Here is a 16,274-nt window from a genome sequence, read left to right as displayed (position 1 = left end):
GAAGAGAATGGAACCAAGTTGGAAAACACTCTTCAGGATATTATCCAGGAGAACTTCCCCAACCTAGCAAGACAGGCCAACATTCAAATTCAGGAAATACAGAGAACACCACAAAGATACTCCTTGAGAAGAGCAACTCCAAGACACGTAATTCTCAGATTTGCCAAGGTTGAAATGAAGGAAAAAATGTTAAGGGCAGCCAGAGAGAAAGATCGGGTTACCCACAAAGGGAAGCCCATCAGACTAACAGCAGATCTCTCTGCAGAAACCCTACAAGTCAGAAGAGAGTGGGGGCCAATATTCAACATACTTAAAGAAAAGAATTTTCAACCAAGAATTTCATATCCAGCCAAACTAAGCTTCAAAAATGAAGGAGAAACAAAATCCTTTACAGACAAGCAAATGCTGAGAGATTTTGTCACCACCAGGCCTGCCTTACAAGAGCTCCTGAAGGAAGCACTCAACATGGAAAGGAACAACTGGTACCAGCCACTGCAAAAATATACTAGATTGTAAAGAATATTGGCACGATGAAGAAACTGCATCAACTAATGGGCAAAACAATCAGCTAGCCTCATAATGACAGGATCAAATTCACACACAACAATATTAACCTTAAATGTAAATGGGCTAAATGCCCCAGTTAAAAGACACAGACTGGCAAATTGGATAAAGAGCCAAGACCCATCAGTGTGCTATATTCAGGAGATCCATCTCATGTGCAAAGAGACACATAGGCTGAAAATAAAGGGATGGAGGATTATTTACCAAGCAAATGGAAAGCAAAAAAAAGCAGGAGTTGCAATCCTAATCTCTGATAAAACAGAATTTAAACCAACAAAGATCAAAAGAGACAAAGAAGGGCATTACATAATGGTAAAGGGATCAATGCAGCAAGAAGAGCTAACTATCCTAAATATATATGCACCCAATACGGGAGCACCCAGATTCATAAAGCAAGTCCTTAGAGACCTAAAAAGAGACTTAGACGCCCACACAGTAATAGTAGGAGACTTTAACACCCCACTGTCAATATTAGACAGGTTAACAAGACAGAAAATTAACAAGGATATTCAGGACTTGAACTCAACTCTGGACCAAGTGGATCTATTAGACATCTATAGAATTCTCCACCCCAAATCAACAGAATATACATTCTGCTCAGCACCTCATTGCACTTATTCTAAAACTGACCACATAATTGGAAGTAAAACACTCCCCAGCAAATGTAAAAGAACAAAAATCCCAACAAACTGTCTCTCAGACCACAGGGCAATCAAATCAGAACTCAGGATTAAGAAACTCACTCCACTCAAAACTGCACAACTACATGGAAACTGAACAACCTGCTTCTGAATGATTACGGGTAAATAACGAAATGAAGGCAGAAATAAAGATGATCTTTGAAACCAATGAGAACAAAGACACAACGTACCAGAATCTCTGGGACACATATAAAGCAGTGTGTAGAGGGAAATTTACAGCACTAAATGCCCACAAGAGAAAGCAGAAAAGATCTAAAATTGACACCCTAACATCAAAGTTAAAAGAACTAGAGAAGCAACAGCAAACAAATTCAAAATCTAGCAGAAGACAAGAAATAACTAAGATCACAGCAAAACTGAAGGAGCTAGAGACATGAAAAACCCTTCAAAAAATCAATGAATCCAGGAGCTGGTGTTTTTGAAGAGATCAGCAAATAGACCACAGCCAGACCATGTATTCAGACCATCCCAACAGCTTTATAGTTCTCTGGTACAATCTTGCCTGGTATTCACGCCCTTGAGTAATCCCTTTCACACTGAATGGGGCTGATTCATACAACCAACAGGATATTGAGGATATGATGGTGTGTGCATTTCAAAGTTAGGTCATAAAAGTCATTGCACCTTCCAACTTGCTGTCTCTCAGATCACTCACTCTGAAGGAAGCCAGCTGCCATGTCCTGAGATATGTAAGCAGCCCTATGGAGAGGATTACTGTAAGTGAGCAAAATTCCTCACCTGTTATTGAAAGTAGATAAATCAAATTGCTTAAAGTAGATAAATCAAGAAACAGTAGTATAAACATATTACTTCGGAATAGTAGATATAACCACCTGTAATCCCAGTACTCTGAGAAGTCGCGGTGAGCAGATTGCTTGAGGTCAGGTGTTTGAGACCAGCCTGGGCAACATGACAAAACCCTGTCTCTACCAAAAAAAAAAAAATTTAGATGGGTGTAGGTGCATGCACCTGTAATCCCAGCTATTTGGGAGGCTGAGGTGGGAGGATCACTTGAGCCCACGAGGTCGAGGCTGCAATGAGCTGAGATCACACCATTGCACTCCAGCCTGCATGACAGAGCAAGACCCTGTCTCAAAAAAAAAGAAAAAAAGAATAGTACGTATAATTAACAATGAATTTAAAATAAAATGGTGAAAATAATAATAATTTAACAATAATTTATGTAATTGATATAATCAATAAAAATTCTATTTGATGTTAATAGTAATGGCAGATCTACAGGTGAGACTATCAGAGATATCATGGGACAAAATAGAAGGTAAAGGAAGGAAACTAACTATACTAAGCACCTATTTTGTGAGTAAAATGAGGTTCTGAGAGAAAGGGTGACCCAGCCAGCAGATTGCAGAGCCAGTATACACATCCATATTTATCTGACTCTGAGGTCAAAGTCTTTTCCACTGTATCAAGTAATTGACCAAGACACACCAGCTCTCAGAGCAGCAGAATGTTTTCCACATTTTTACTGATGAATAATTAATAACATAAATTATGTTTATATTGCAAAGTTTATTTATGGAAATTTGATACCCCTTTTTACATTTTATATAAATTTATTGAGTTGTAACACTGCCTGATGCCAGGTAAAGCAAATACAAATCTGGGTTCAGAAACTCACATGTACAACAAATTTAACTTTCTGGATATTTTTTAAACTCAGCTTAATGTCCCTAGGTGCTCCATTAGCCTGATGACAGAAATTAAATCTCAGGCAATTCTGGGTTCTCCCACAAGTATACTTTCCTTCAGAGTTGTGCTGAAGTTCTAAGGAGGATGGAAAGAGGCTAGGAAAATGGCCAGTCCTTTGCCCATCTATCCTCTGGCATTCTCCCATCCTGCCCCAGGTTGTCAGTCCACACAGGTGGCTGGTGCATCACTCCTCATTCTTCTCAGTGAGGTCCTTGAAGCTTGGGCAGCTCTCCTTGCTACTTCTTTACCTGTCTCAGGCACTCTAGACTTCATTACTCTATGTCTGCACCTCTGAGCTGCAGAAGACTCCTTGAAAATCCCACCTGCCTAGAAACCTTGTGTGTCCTCTTCTCCTCTGTGGCATTACCATTGCCTGAAGGCCCTTTCCAGAAAGCAAATCACAAGTTTATTTTCTGTTCTCAGAACCACAACTCTATGTGTGGTTCTATCATTTCCCCTTTCGGACTCAGCCGGGAATTGGGAAAGGCAGAGTACTATGCCCCTTTCTGGGGCCCCACTAGCTCTGAACTGTCCTTTCTTCTCTTTCAAGTCTCCTCTTTCTCCCTAGTGTGCAGAATCTGAGGAAGTAAAAAGACATGTTCTGACCCATCAGGTTTTTTCCACACCATGAGTCTTAAACTTCAAAAAGGCTTTACTCTTCCTTCTGCAGCATTTCTTTCCCAGTCTACCTACCCAAACTGGGAGGAATAAGAAATACTCATAAAAAATCATGGTTTTCCACACAGTGGCTTATCAAAAAAAAAAAAAATCATGGTTAACGTTTCAACCTATATGATGCTACCATATAGGTACTTGTGCCACATGCTGGAAATACAAAGAAAAATGTGGTTAAATTCCTGCTGTCAAGATGTATCCAGGGTCACATTGTTAGTAGATAGATACGAAGAAAAAAAAACAGCAGTGACGATACACTATTCAGTGCAATATTAGAACTATTTATAGACAAGAGAAATATGATTGGGTGGACGGAAGGGGGAAGTACTTAGAAAAGTTTTCCAGTGAAAAACTCAACCTGCTTTTGGCCAAGGTCAGGAAGGCATTTCAAGTGGGAAGAACAGCATATGCAAAGGCATGGAAGCCCAAGAGAATGTGGTAACTTTCAAGAGAAACTTTCAAGTGGTGTGGTTGGAGACTAGGTTGTGTAAGGAAGAGGATGGAAGAACAGAGAGGAGCAGTAGGTGAGCCAGGATCAAAAGGATACCATACTGGAAAGCTACATTGCAGCCCGAAGATTATTTACAGGCATCATATAATTTTAGGCTGGAAAATAGTATAATCTGTTTTGTGTTTTTAAAGATCACTCTAGCAGAATGTGAAGAACTAAAGTGAGAAGAATATTAAAATCCAGATAAGAAATAAAAGAGCCCAAGTTAAGGCAATGACAGTGAGGATGGGAAAAAAGGAGGAAGTTCATTCACAAGATATTTTTGAGGCAAAATTATAGAACTTGGGGTAAGAGAGTGAAAGAGAAAAAGGAATTTAGGATAACTCCCAAAATCCTGGGTTGAGTGACCAAGGAAATGATGATGCCATTCACATAGAAAAGAACACATGAGGAAGGGCAGGTTTGGGCAGAAGTGGTCAGGGCTGGGGTGGACAGGAGATTGATACATTCACATTTTTTTCATTCATCAATCATTTCATTTTAATGGTTCACTTGGTTCAGATTTTGAATTTTTATTATTTATTATTTTTAAAATAATTTCAACTTTTATTTTAGATTCAGGAGATAACACATGCAGATTTGTTACGTGGGTGAATTGTATGGTGCTAAGGTTTGGGGTGTGACTGAACCCAGCACCCAGGTAGTGAGCATAGTACCTGATAGGTAGTTTTTCCACCCTCTCCCCCACTTCCTGCCTCCCATATCTTGTAGTCCCCAGTGTCTATTTTTTCCATCTTTGTGTCCATGTATGTCCAGTGTTTAGCTCCTACTTATAAGTGAGATCATGCGATATTTGGTTTTCTTTTTTTTTTTTTTTTTTTTTTGAGACAGAATCTCGCTCTGTTGCCCAGGCTGGAGTGCAGTGGCGCCATCTCGGCTCACTGCAAGCTCCGCCTCCTGGGTTCACTCCATTCTCCTGCCTCAGCCTCCCCAGCTCCTACAGGTGCCCACCGCCACACTTGGCTAATTTTTTGTATTTTTAGTAGAGATGGGATTTCACCGTGTTAACCAGGATGGTCTTGATCTCCTGACCTCGTGATCCACCCACCTTGGCCTCCCAAAGTGCTGGGATTACAGGCGCAAGCCACCACACCCGTCCTGGTTTTCTGTTTCTGCTTTAATTCACTTAGGATAATGCCCTCCAGCTGCATCCATGTTGCTGAAGAAAAACATGATTTCATTCTTTTTAATGGCTGCATAGCATTCTTTGGTGTATAGGCACCATATTTTCTTTATCCAATCCACTGTCAGTGGGCACCTAGGTTGACTCCATGTCCTTGCTATTGTGAGTAGTGCTGCAATGAACATGCAAGTGCATGTCTTTTTGGTAAAAGAATTTATTTTCTCTTGGATATATACCCAGTAATGGGATTGCTGGATTGAATGTCAGTTCTAAGTTCTTTGAGAAATCTTCAAAAAACTTTCCACAGTGACTGAACTAATTTACATTCTTACCAACACTGTATAAGTGTTCTATTTTCTCTGCAGCCTCACCAGCATCTGTTGTTTTTTGGCTTTTTAATATAGCCTTTCTGACTGGTATGAGATAGTATCTCTTTGTGGTTTTGATCTGAATTTCTCTGATAATTAGTGATGTTGAGCATTTTTTCCATGTTTGTTGGCTGCTTGTAAGTCTTCTTTTGAGAAGTGTCTGTTCATGTCTTTTGCCCAGTTTTTAATTGGGTTATTTGTTTTTTGCTTGTTGAATTGAGCTTCTTACAGATTCTGGATATTAGATCTTTGTCGGCTGCATAGTTTGTGAATATTTTGTCCCATTCTGTAGGCTGTCTGTTTAGTCTGTTGATAGTTTCTTTTGCTGTGCAGAAGCTCTTTAGTTTAATTAGGTCCCACTTGTCAATTTTTTTGTTGCAATTGCTTTTGAGGACTTAGTAATAAATTCATTCCTAAGGCTGATGTCCAGAATGATGTTTCCTAGGTTTTCTTCTAGAATTGTTATAGTTTAAGCTTTTATATTTAAATATTTAATCCATCTTGAGTTAATTTTTGTACATGGTAAAAGGTAGGAGTCCAGTTTCATTCTTCTGCATATAGCTAGCCAGCTATCCCAGCACCCTTTATTGAATAGGGAGTCTTTTCCCCATTGCTTATTTTTGTCAACTTTGTTGAAGATCAAATGGATGTAGGGGTGTGGCTTTATTTATGGTTTTCTATTCTGCTTCATTGGTCTATGTGTCTGTTTTTGTACTGTACCATGTTTTGCTTACTGTAGCCTTACAGTATATTTTGAAGTCAGGTAATGTGGTGCTGACAGCTTTGTTCCTTTTGCTTAGGATTGTTTTGGCTATTTGGGCCCTTTTTTGCTTCCATATGAATTTTAGAATAGCTTTTTCTAGTTCTGTGAGAAAGGACATTGATCAGAATAGCATTGAACCTATAGATTGCTTTGAGTACTGTGGTCATTTTAATGATATTTATCCTTCTAGTCCATGAGTGTGGAATGTTTTGCCATTTGTTTGTGTCATCTATGATTTTTTAGAGCAGTGTTTTGTAGTTCTCCTTGAGATCTTTCGCTTCCTTGGTTAGATGTATTCCTGGGTATTTTATTTTTTGTGTGGCTATTGTAAATGGGATTGTGTTCTGATTTGGTTCTCAGCTTGAACATTATTGGTATATAGAAATGCAAACGATTTTTGTACATTGATTTTGTGTCCTGAAACATTACTGAAGTCATTTATCAGTTCCATTAGCCTTTTGGCAGAGTCTGTAGGGTTTTCTAGGTAGAGAATAATATCATCTGAGGAAAGATAGTTTGACTTCTTTTTCTGTTTGGATGTCTGTTTCTTTCTCTTGCCTAATTGTTCTGTCTAGGATTTCCCAGATTTTTTTTTTTTTTTCCTCCTCCGAGATGGAGTCATGCTCTGTCGCCCAGGCTGGAGTGCAGTGGCATGATCTCAGCTCACGGTAACCTCTGCCTCCCAGGTTCAAGAAATTCTTCTGCCTCAGCCTCCCAAGTAGCTGGGATTACAGATGCCCGCCACCACACCCAGCTAATTTTTGTATTTTTAGTGGAGACGGGGTTTCACCATGTTAGCCAGGCTGGTTTCAAACTCCTGACCTTGAGATCCACCTGCCTCAGCTTCCCAAAGTGCTGGGATTACAGACGTGACCCACCACACCCACTTCCAGATTTTTTAAATATATAAAAAGATACATATTAAGGAATCATGCTTTCTACCCTGACTCTATCCACCCCAAACTACCATCTCCAACAAGTATTACTTTTATTGGTTTCTGGTACATTCTTCAATTACTTTCAACATATTGCCTTCTTTTTTTCATTTCAAGTTTTAATGAAAGCTTGTATATAAGATTACCTCATATCTGCATCTTCTGTATTGTTTCTTCTTTGTATTTGCCCTTTTCCTTTCCTACTTGGTGAGATTTTCCTTTCCATTCAAGGACGTTTTGAGGTCTTTGTCCAGTTTTAGCCTATTGATAACCACTTTGCTGGGGTGAATACTTACATGGATGGTTGTGCCATTAGCCTTTTCCTGCTGCACCCATTCAATGTAGATGACATATTTCTTACCGTAAACCTGGACTACTTTGCCAATTTGCTGACCTTTATAGTGTCCTCGTACAACCTGAACTTCATCATCCTTTCAGATAGGCATGGATCAAACATTGTACTTCTGTCTCAGCTCTGTGGAAAGAGAGGAAGACATTATCTTCCTGCAAACGTGGGAAGCTTCATTGAAATGCCTTTTGTGGTTCTTACTTTGGTCAGAAGTCACAAAGGGATTGAATTTCATTTTGGCTGTTCCCACTTCAGTGATGGTCGCAAAAGGGAAGAGCACTTTCAACATATTGGCTTTAATGCATACAGGTGGATACCTTTAGTAAGTAGTTGGATAGATGTTTCTGGGGCTCAAGAGATGTGTTCATTATACACACTGAATCACCAACGCAGGAGTAAGTAATAGTTGAAGATGTAAGCACAGATGAGATCACCAAGAGAGAATGGGAAACTTAAGGACAAAACTGTAGGACACCAGGGATGAATCACGAATACAAGGTAAAAGGGTGAAGACAATAAATTTAAAAGTCTCTTTCCAAGAAGTAAACTATATGCTCCATAGAGAAGCCTATGTTCAGTCACTACTGTTTTCGTGGTGCCTAGCCCAGTGCCTGAAACCTAGTAAGTACGAAATAACCATTTAATAAAGTCCAGCTCTCAAAGAAGAGAGAGAAAGTAAACTTCAGAAGATTCAGGATAAGAGGAGGATTGCTTAAAATGGGAAACTACTTTTCCATATTTGTGTGCATGTGAAAAGCAGCAAGAAGAAGAAAGTATTTGAAGGTTCAGCATCTAAGACCACTAAAGAAGGCAGGAAGTGAATGAATTCAGTCCTTGTGATGCCCCTTCCTCATAGCTTCTCTTTGCTTCCCTGGAAATGGAAAGGGTGGTCTATCATTAATAATGAAGTTGCCTAATGTCACAGGACTCATTACTCCAAATATATTTGTTTTTGTTTTGTTTTTTTGAGACTTGAGACTTTTTGAGTCTTGCTCTGTTGCCCAGGCTGGAGTGCAGTGGTATGATCTCAGCTCACTGGAGCTTTCGTTTCCCGGGTTCAAGTGATTCTCCTGCCTCAGTCTCCCGGGTAAGTGGGATTACAGGCACCTGCCACCACGCCTAGCTAAGTTTTGTATTTTTAGTAGAGACAGGCTTTCGCTAAGTTGGTCAGACTGCTCTCGAACTTCTGAACTCAGGTGATCCGCTTGCCTCAGCCTCCCAAAGTGCTGGGATTACAGGTGTGAGCCATTGCACTTGGCCTATTTGATTTGAATTGGGTAGAAGAGTCCATATGAGGGCATTCCTTGAAAGCCTGACAGTCTCAGGCACACCCTGTGAATTTGCTCCACTTGCTTGTACCAAAATGTTTTCACTACTCATATAGATATTGCTAGGCTTTTCTGCTAAATTTGAAGACCTATATTGGTAAAATATAAAATATAGGTTTAAAAACCTATGTATTACTATGCAGCCGGCCGGGCGCGGTGGCTCACGCCTGTAATCCCAGCACTTTGGAAGGCCGAGACGGGCGGATCACGAGGTCAGGAGATCGAGACCATCCTGGCTAACACGATGAAACCCCGTCTCTACTAAAAAATACTATGCAGCCATAAAAAAGGATGAGTTTGTGTCCTTTGTAGGGACATGGATGCAGCTGGAAACCATCATTCTTAGCAAACTATCACAAGAACAGAAAACCAAACACCGCATGTTCTCACTCATAGGTGGGAACTGAACAATGAGATCACTTGAACTCGGGAAGGGGAACATCACACACCGGGGCCTATCATGGGGAGGGGGGAGGGGGGAGGGATCGCATTGGGAGTTATACCTGATGTAAATGACGAGTTGACGGGTGCTGACGAGTTGATGGGTGCAGCACAGCAACATGGCACAAGTATACATATGTAACAAACCCGCACGTTATGTACATGTACCCTAGAACTTAAAGTATAATAATAATAATAAATAAATAAATAAATAAAAACCTATGTATTGCTTTATATAAATGCATTTCCTAATACCACTAATGTCATCAATTGACTGCTGAATATTAATGATGGCTATAAGTTGGAATACAGCTATAGCTATAATTCTGTTCTAGTGTTGTCTACACCAACAAGGCAATGGATAATGTAGGCTCACCTAAGAGACACAAATACATCCTAGCAGTGCTTAGTCAAGTCAATGCATACACTGTATAGCCCAGCTATCCTACTCACATGTACATATCCCAGGAAACTGCCACACATCCATAAGGTACTTGTATAAAGACGCTTGTTGCCGGACATTGTTGGCAATCCAGACGACCATCACCGGGAGAACGGATCAGTAAAAGGTGGTGATGCACACTATGGAATAATATGCTGCAATTAGAGACATCAAACTAAAAGTATGCATATCAATAAGTCTTCATAGTACACTACAGAGTAAAAAGAGTAAGAAAAAGAACAGGAACTATATAATAACATTTACATACAATAAAAATATACTTTATATGTTTTACATAGACACATACAAATTCAATTACGGTGATCTCTTATAGGGCAAAAGAATGAGAGCTTGGAAAGTGGGTGGAAGGCAATGAATAAATACATATATACAAACATACATGTAAGACACATAATGGCATGCCCTGCCATGCATTGAGGGTGTGTTGACTGTGTGCTGGAGTCAGCTTCTACCAGCTTTTGAGAGCTGATTGTGCACATTTCTTGCCGGGTCTGCATTTAGTAACATCACATTGGTAACTAAAAATCAGCCAGAGTGGGGTGCAGTGGCTCACGCCTGTAATCCCAGCATTTTGGGAGGCCAAGGCAGGCAGGTCACCTGAGGTCAGGAGTTCAAGACCATCCTGGCCAACATGGCGAAACACCATCTCTACTAAAAATGCAAAAGTTAGCTGGGCGTGGTGGCGGGCACCTGTAATCCCAGCTACTTGGGAAACTGAGGCAGCAGAATCACTTGAACCCGGGAGGCAGATGTTGCAGTGAGCTAAGATCGTACCATTGCACTCTAGCCTGGGCAACAAGAGTGAAACTCAGTCTCAGGAAAACAATAAGTAAATAAAATTAGCCAGAATGAAAGTATTTACACCATAGAAATCTCAAATGCTACAAATCAAGACACCTTTTGTTTTCCTGAGGGCCTGTTGGTAAACATTTGCCAGTAAATCACTGCCCCAAAGTCACATTCTTTCTTCCTTACCAGTGATTCTCAGTGTCAAAAAGAAGGTGGCGCAGTGATATAGATGACTTGAAAACTTTTGACAGGTGTGGCTAATGCAACAAGCCCCAGCTGAAAACCATTGTTCTATACTAAGCTGCCGTTCGAATACTGCAGTTTGTGTCAATATGGCAAGATATCAAACGCCTTAAAAACTAGTTTCATCTGGACTAGTAATTCCAGTTCTAAGAATTTGTTTTAAGGAAATATCTCAAATATGGAAAATGTTTTATATACAAAGATATTTATCCAAGTCCTACTTTAATAATGACAAATTGCAAACGACCTAAGTGTGAAAAGGGAGTGGTTATGTAAACTAATGATAAATCCAGCATTTAAAATTATATTTATGTGAAATCTTTAATTACATGAAAAACACCTCTATTGCTGGTTTAAATGAAAAAAAGCAGGATAAAAATATATATGTAAATATAGTGTGACACTAATCAATCACCCAGGGATCTTGTTAAAATACAGCTTCTGATTCAGGAGGACTAAAGTGATGCCTGGGATTCTGCTTTTTTAACAGAAATAATGCCAGTGCTGCTGGTCTACATACCACTTTTTGAGTAGTAAAGGCATGTAGAATACAATCACGCTCATGTAAAAAAAAATGCATCAGAAAAATAATCTGATGGAAAATTAAAGTGTTAAAGGTATTGAGTTGGGGTCATGAATGAGGGATTTAAAAATGTATATATTTTACTAGAGTTTCCAAACTTTCTATCTTACAGGATTACTTGCTTCTATAGTGTGGTAAAATGACATTAAAAATAATCTGCTTAGGAGGGCTGGGTGTGGTGGCTCACACCTGTAATCCCAGCACTTTGGGAGGCCAAGGTGGGCAGGTTTCTTGAAGTCAAGAGTTCAAGACCAGCCTGCCTAACATGGTGAAACCCCATCTCTACTAAAAATACAAAAATCAGCCAGGTGTGGTGGCACACCTGTACTCGGGAGGCTGGGGCAGGAGAATTGCTTGAACCCAGGAGGCAGAGTTTGCAGTGAACAGAGATTGTGCCACTGCACTCCAGCCTGGGTGACAGAGTGAGACTCCATCTCAAAAAATAATAATAATAATCTGCTTAGCCAAGTGTGGTGGCTCATGCCTGTAATCCCAACTACTTGGGAGGCTGAGCCAGGAGGATCACTGGAGCCTAGGAGTTCCAAGCTGCAATGACCTATGATTGCACCACTGCACTCCAGCCTAGGTGACAGAGTGAGACCCTGTCTCTAAAATAAAGAAATACGTAAATATAATTTCTAAAATAAAAATATGTATTTATGCTTATGCATGTGTAGGTGCAGGGAATATATGGGAAATCTCTATAACTTCCGTTCAATTACTCTGTGACCCTAAAACTGATCTAAAACATAAATCTATTTTTTAAAACCTGCTTTAATTTTCTCATAAACAGCATTAAAAATTGAATAACCGAGAAATCTTGGTTATTGTCGATGAGCCCAATTGTACAGCCTGCTTGAGATTCAAGCCTACGTATGTTTCATTCTTTTTTCCCACTTTCTTAACGATGTCTTGAACGTGGGTTTCTGATCCTTTTTACCAAATGCTTTTATATTTTTAACCAAAGGAAAAAGACATTTAATTGCAGCTTTTTCATTTTCTTGCATTTTATCCCTCTCTCTTGTACTGCATCTTCAACCATGTCACAGCCCTGGGAGGGAAGGGGTCCTGCAGGACAGGCCTGGCCGGAGTTCTACATTACTTGTGATGGATCCTTATATCCCTAGAACAATAAGACTGCCTAGTGTTACACAGGACTCCCCTATTTTGGATGCATAATTTGATTTTTTTTTTTAATTTTTGTAGAGACAGAGTCTCGCTATGTTGCCAGTGTGGTCTCAAACTCCTGGCCTCCAGTGCTTCCCCCTGCCTCAGCCTCCCAAAGTGCTGGCTTACAGGCATGAGCCACCATGCCCAGCCTGGATTTATTACTTTAACTAAAAGTAGTTGTTATTCTCGATCTGAACAAACAACAGAAAGTTTTGTTTGCAAAGTTGTAGTAAATAACAGCCAAGAGACTTGGAAAGAGGCTGAGTGGGGCTCATTAGACTAACTCTCTGGGGATCCCAAGTCCCATTAAACTAGGGAGATGAATAGATCCCTTAAGAAAACAAAACTGCAACCCAAATCTTCCAGCCCTGATATCACCTTCACAAAAAGATGTTTACTTCAGAAGGAGCTTACTGAAAAATGAAGATTTTGAAACACTCTAGACTCTTCAGACCCTTTGCATTGAATGATGGCTCCAAAGAAGCTATTCTACTCTGAGTGACCAGGGAATGCATCTGCCCACTCAGGAAGCTTTGTAAGAGAACAGGTGTTCTTAGAAAATGCCATCAAATTCATGAGAGATACAGATCTCACACCAACAGTATAGGACCAGCATTTAGAGCCAACAGACAACATTGCAACCTCAGGAAATAATGGTGAGAACCAGTTATCTCCTGCAGTCTTGTGAGCAGTGTGTTTGGAATGGCCTGATTGGGACTCCCCCAGAGGACTGGTAGACACCTGACCCTGGACCTGCCAGGTAATCTCCACCTTGGCACTTCAGGGGCTGGCAGAGCAGCAGTTGCTTCCTCAAACCCTCCTCTTACTGGCACTTGTTTTTATATTTTGTCAGAAGGTCTGGCACATCAAGGGCAGGCACTGGGTCTCATTTGTAACTTGAGCCCCACCACCCAAGTCAATGCTGGAACACAGCAGTGGGTAAGCCAATGTTTATTCAGTCAGAGCCATTATATTACTGACTTGCACTGAGGGACTTTGCCCGGCCTGATCTGCCCAATGTTGTGCCACTCTGTGCTCTATGTAACTGTCCCCTTGGAAGACACAAAGCTCTGGACAACATGGAGTCTGGGTGAAACTCCAAATGCTTTTGTTTTGAAGGAGAAGATCTCATCCTCCTTCTAAGTGTAGTAGAAGAGCATGAAGGCCAGGCACAGTGGCTCACGCCTGTAATCCCAGCACTTTGGGAGGCTGAGAACGGTGGGTCACCTGAGGCCAGGAGTTCGAGACTAGCCTGGCCAACCTAGTGAAACCCTGTCTCTACTAAAAATACAAAAATTAGCCGTGTATGGTAGCACACATCTGTAGTCCCAGCTACTCGGGAGGCTGAGGCAGGAGAATCGCTTGAACCCAGGAGGCAGATGTTTAAGTAGGCCGAGATTATGCCACTGCACTCCAGCCTGGGCAAAAAAAAAAAAAAAAGAGCCTGAGTCTCTACCGTGGCAGGTCACACCTCCAGGTCATGCATACTTTTCCATGGGGCACTACACAACTGACCCTAAAAACAATGAATGGTCTGAAGTAGATGGTACAGCCACGTCCAGGCTCTCAGGCTGCCGAGCAAGTCTCCCCTTCACTCATGAAGCATGTAGGATAAAGGAGGAAATGCCTGGGATTCAGGAAGTGGCCTAATTTACTTTGTATCTGGAAAGCCAAGAACTAGTGACCTCTGCTTTGAAACGAGAAGAAAAAAAGAGTTCATCAGCGTCCCTGGCTAGATGCTATTCCTTGGCTGGTCACAATGCCTTTATATGTGCTAAGCTCATGACTCAGCATGAACTTGGAGTTTTTCTTCTAGTCCCATTCACATCTGGCTCTTTATCACCTTAATCTCTGTTCCTATGTTTCTCCCAATGTGCACCACCCAGGACTTGCCTAAATAATACTCTAATACTCATCCTGTTAGATCCTGATGATGTTTCTGGGCATCGTGTTTATGTTGGATTCTGCTTTTGTCATGGGCCACCTGGGCTCATCTTTGAACAAAATGATGAGGCTACAGAAACCTCTTTTTCCAATTGTTTATGGATCTAGACAATGTGAAGCCTAGAATTAGCCCACGAGAAATAGCCCAAGTTATATCCTCAAAGGCTAGTCAACTATTTTGTGTTCTTTAATAACTGTCAGCAAATGTTAGAGATAAGGGTAGTTTATGGAATGACTTAGAGTAATGTAGCCTGTGCTCAAAAGAGGGCAAAACCTTTTTAAGGTTTTTGTTTTTTGGGTTTTCTGCTGCTGGAAGCTCTCTAGTAAACCCAACCAGACCTCTGTCTCACTCACTCAAACTCCAGACCGTCTCAAAGATGTAGACTCTCCCTCCAGAGAATGATTGTGGGGCAATGCTTCCACCTTGTTGTGAGGAAAAACAAACTCTCTTCAGATGGACCAATTTCAGACGAGTTGGCATGCTGCCGGCAAGGTTGCTGACCCTTAGGAAATGCTACATAAATGACGTGTCCTCAACCACTTGTGTGTCAAACACCCACCCAATCCATCTGTCAAGACATTTGAGGTGTAGCTCACTCATTCAATAAACGTCTGTTAAAGCTGATTACTTCAAGAAACTTGTTTTAATTACTGTAGAAAATACAAAGGTTAATAAAGAAATTATTGACTCAGTGAGCAAGAAGTCAAAAACAACTATAACAATACAATAAAAATAAGGTGATATATAATAAAATTATGAGAGGTACAGAGGAAAGACATTTATTTGGAAGAGAAGGCTTTATAGAAAAGAAAGCATTTATTGAGGAAAGACTTAAAGGATAAATAGGACTTGAAAGGCTGATGATTCCAAACTGAAAGAGTGCCACGAGCAAACACACAGTTGTGTGAAAATGGATAAAAAATCAAAATATTGCAAAGAATCTATTATATCCAAAGCTCAGAGTTTGTGGAAGGATATAATGAAAGAAGAACCTTGGGAACAGGTCATTAAGAATGTTGAATATCGGCCAGGTATGGTGGCTCACGCCTGTAATCCCAGCACTTTGGGAGGCCGAGGCGGGTGGATCACCTGAGGTCGGGAGTTCAAGACCAGCCTGATCAACATGGAGAAACCCCGTCCCTACTGAAAATACAAAAATTAGCCAGGCATGGTGGTGCATGCCTGTAATCCCAGCTACTCGAGAGGCTGAGGCAGGAGAATTCCTTGAACCCAGGAGGCAGAGGTTGCGGTGAGCTGAGATTGTGCCATTGCACTCCAGCCTGGGCAAAAAGAGCGAAACCCCATCTCAAAAAAAAAAAAGAATGTTGAATATCAAACTCCCATTAAGGAGTGTTGATTTATGCAGATGCTACTTGGATTTTTCCTTATTTGATTTGTGAGAGTCTTGCTTTTCTCTCACAGATTTCCTCTACTCTTTTTTATTAATCCAAAAACTAGTGAAAGGTATCAAAGATCCTGGCAATGTTTAAACAGCAACACCCTCGAATATGAACTCTTTATGGATGAAGACCCAATATTGGTGTAAACACAAGAACAAAAGTTATTGAAAGCAGGTAATATTAGTATAGGCAAAGGGATTCATTGAGAAATCA

General features: G+C 40.6%; 1 pseudogene; it reads right to left on the bottom strand.

Moving 5' to 3' along the window:
* Positions 1–7,249: 7,249 nt before the first annotated feature.
* Positions 7,250–8,715, bottom strand: LOC108587072 (annotated as a pseudogene).
* Between the last annotated feature and the right edge of the window lie 7,559 nt (positions 8,716–16,274).

Source organism: Papio anubis, chromosome 7 (genome assembly GCF_008728515.1).
Source record: "Papio anubis isolate 15944 chromosome 7, Panubis1.0, whole genome shotgun sequence".
NCBI lineage: Eukaryota > Metazoa > Chordata > Mammalia > Primates > Cercopithecidae > Papio > Papio anubis.
The sequence above is the reverse complement of the archived record's forward strand: the minus strand, read 5'-3'. Positions and strand labels throughout refer to the sequence as shown.